The sequence below is a fragment of the Schistocerca piceifrons genome, chromosome 4 (genome assembly GCF_021461385.2).
Source record: "Schistocerca piceifrons isolate TAMUIC-IGC-003096 chromosome 4, iqSchPice1.1, whole genome shotgun sequence".
Taxonomy (NCBI): domain Eukaryota; kingdom Metazoa; phylum Arthropoda; class Insecta; order Orthoptera; family Acrididae; genus Schistocerca; species Schistocerca piceifrons.
In genome coordinates, this window is record NC_060141.1 from 335233289 (window position 1) to 335237086 (window position 3798).

Sequence of the window (3798 nt, forward strand, 5' to 3'; positions counted from 1 at the left end):
GAGCAAAATAGCAGACTCTACAGTGTATACTTAGTATCCATGTAAGAAGAAGCTAGAAAACAAGGATATAAAGAACGACTTCCCTGTAAAGATAGTGTAGAAAATTTGCATACTCACCTGCTTTGTAATTTATGTCAGAGACATGAACAGACGAACAAGATAGAGGTTTTTTTATTTTTATTTATTTTTTATTGAATGCGTGTGACGAGGGCCTCCCGTCGGGTAGACCGCTCGCCTGGCGCAAGTCTTTCGATTTGACGCCACTTCAGCGACTTGCGCGTCGATGGCGATGAAATGATGATGATAAGGACAACACAACACCCAGTCCCTGAGCGGAGAAAATCTCCTACCCAGTCGGGAATCGAACCCGGGCCCTTAGGATTGACAGTCTGTCGCGCTGACCGCTCAGCTCCCGGGGGCGGATGATAGAGTATATGAACTGTCGGGATTGGACACATGAAGACTGTGTTAGAGCGGGACCAAAAAAGAAGAAATATTATTGTGATGAATGTAATAAGATTATTCAATTGAATTACAAAGCTGTTTCGACTTTTCTTCTCGGTGATCACATCAAGATGGTGTTAGAGTGGGGCCAGTTTCATTATTTTTTTTTTTTTTTTTATCGTGGTTCAATTTAGGGAAGTGAAGGTCCAATATAAGGCAGTGTATACCTTACTTGGACTATTGTAGGTTTCAACCAAATATTTCTTATGGTCCCTTACGAATTATCAGTTCCATAACAGGTGCATGTTGTGAATCACCATAAATGTATTTCTACGTGTATATTTTCATAGTTAGTCATATCTTCGAATTTTAGTTTATAATCCGTTTTAGACTGTCTTATACTACTTTCCTTCACGAATCACGTGCTAGCAACTCCATCATGCGGCATTCAGTCTTGCTGGTTGCAGTGGTCGTAATGTTTTGGTTTATCAGTATAGCAAAACTAATAACTACAACTGATACCGGTGAAAATATACGTTAATAGAAGTAAAAACGTTCCAGTACACTTCGAAAATTACTAAGTTGCGAGTCGATTGCAAAAATGTGGTTATCAGTCTACACTGACTTCAGTGTGATGGGTTTTCGTAGATAGTACAAATTTATTTCATCAGGTTACCTTCCATTCGGAAAGTGGGTGCACTCAGCGACTGTTACGTGGCTTATAAATCATAGAGTGCAGCAATAAGTCGTCCTTTTTTCGATTTTATTACGCAAATCCTCATTTCGGTTCTCAATGCAGTATTTTCTATTCTCGATGCATGTAAGTCCCTGTTGTTTGGGCGTCAGTCACATTTCTTTGAAGTAGACAGTCACCACGCTTTCGCAACAATTATTATGACGAAAGCAGAAATTTAAATACTGTACAATTGAGACAAGGCGGAGAGAAGTTTGCTACCATATCTAATGCTGTATCAAATGAACATAACAGGCCGCATGTGGAAAACTAAATCCTGTGTATGAGGAAACTGGCGCTCAGAAGGCGGTAACGGTAACACAGCAAGTAACAAAAACACAGACCACAGTCAGTCAATACACTCAAACAGAAAACAGGGATGACGAAATAGAAATAGACAGTACCAGTGAAGTGTTAAACCAACCTCATAATATAGCTGACAGCATTTTGGATACTAAGGAAAAATGGGTCAAAGAAGAACAAGAATACACTACAGATAATAGGGAGGAAGAAATTAACGGGTTTGAGTCTGATATGGAAGAAGATGAGGTAAAAGCTTACATCTTCGATAATGCTGACCATCTGAAGGCTAAAGTTGCGGTAGAGGAAGTAGAGTCAGTTTTGCAAGGTTTTAAAGCGGAGGAATTGATGAATGAAGGGGGTAACAATAATAATGTCAAGGAACCTGATAGCTACGAGTGCATTGAGTTTCCACAAACTGTAGAAGCTGCCGCAGTATTATAGGTAGCAATTGCGCAGGGACGCAGTTGCTCAGAGTTAGAGAACAGTTTACCTGATATGCAACAAACGGAAGTAGAGGGAGTCGTCAAGTGCTTTGATTTAAAATTGGTGTACAGGTTGGAAAATACAGCTAAAAATGTAGAGAGTGATGAACCACAGAATCTAAGTGTGAATGTACTTGAAACAGAACAAAACTAATTTAGCTGGATGCAAATTGAGGAGGATTTATTAGACGATGTTTATGAGGAACCTGTTCAGACTAAAATAACTCACTCTTTTATAAAAACTGAAATCTCAGAACTAACACAGCGTTGTATGTTTGATAGTGGTAGTGAAGTAAGTGCCTTGTCCCAAGCAGTCTTTGATGTTATTCCTAATAAGAATAAACTAGCTGACATAAAAGAAAGTGTTGCAAGAATAGTAGGTGCTACTGGAAAAGTTTCTAGGCCAGTACAGCACGAGGCTTTAATACCGGTTGACATAGATAACGTAACAATAGAACAAATTCCGTATAAGCAAACGGGCTGTAATAATAAACCATGTGAACTGCCTATTACAGTAATTAGGAATGACGAATATTTGCAGGAAGATACTGAACTCGGTAGTAAATGGCTAGATGCTAATGCAAAAGAGAGCTATATCCTAACAGAAATAGATGCTAAGAAGCTACGGTGAACAAATCAAATTTAGAGTAAATGAGTCTTGGATAGAAAAAGAAAGCATGACGCAAAAGCTTTCCCTACTTGTTTTAGCATTAATAAGCTAGTAGCAGTCAAAACTAAAGAAAGATCTAATACCAAGAAGTTCAAGCAAGTGCATCTAGGACCAATCAGGATGATAGCAAAGCGATTTAAAAATAACGGTAACTTGTTACTGTAGGTAGTCTGCCACTATTTGGCAGATACACGGTTTGGCGAAGTGTGCGGTCCCAGCTGAATGAAACTTTATTTCCCTTTCAAGTTTCATTTCCTTCTTCAGTCCTATCACCGTAAGGAAGAAACACATATGTCTTCATGTTGTATATATTCTATTATTTATAATGTCTTACTAGTGAATAAGAATGATTCCCGAACATGACTATACCGAAATGATGACTTTAAAAAAGGTGATAGGTAGTTTGCGGAAGTAAATTCTAAAGGTTAATACAACAATGGGTAACTTTTCTGCACCAATAATAGAAAAAGCATGACTAAGACAAATAAATAATAAATTAGATCCGTAAAAAGGTTAGTAACCAACGAAAATAGAGAGACACTGTGCATTAAGAGAAGTTATTAAAGCTGGAAATGTTTAAAATATGATCCATTAGAATTTGCATAAAGTAATAATTTTCAGTTGGGACTAAGGTTGTCTGAAGATAACAAAGGGTAAGAATGTAGTGCTCCTAGAGGCAAGCCGAAGCGTTTTTAATATTAATTAAAGGAGATACGTGAAAGTGGTGAGAGGTTCACATCCAATGTATAAATCAATAATGAGGTCAGTAGGCTGACGAACAAAAATGGGAGACAGAAGCGTCGAAATATATGTTTTAATGAAAATAGGGAGAAACAGGAGAAATGAAGGCAGTAAGTTGACATATATGGTTAAATGGTGGAAGACTGATGACGAGTAATTTCCCTCACGTCTTATAATTTGGAAGGTTGTAGTAAGGTCTTATGGGACCGCCGGCCGCGGTGGTCTCGCGGTTCTAGGCGCGCAGTCTGGAACCGTGCGACTGCTACGGCCGCAGGTTCGAATCCTGCCTCGGGCATGGATGTGTGTGATGTCCTTAGGTTAGTTAGGTTTCAGTAGTTCTAAGTTCTAGAGGACTGATGACCACAGCTGTTAAGTCCCATAGTGCTCAGAGCCATTTTCTTATGGGACCAAACTGCTCAGCTCAT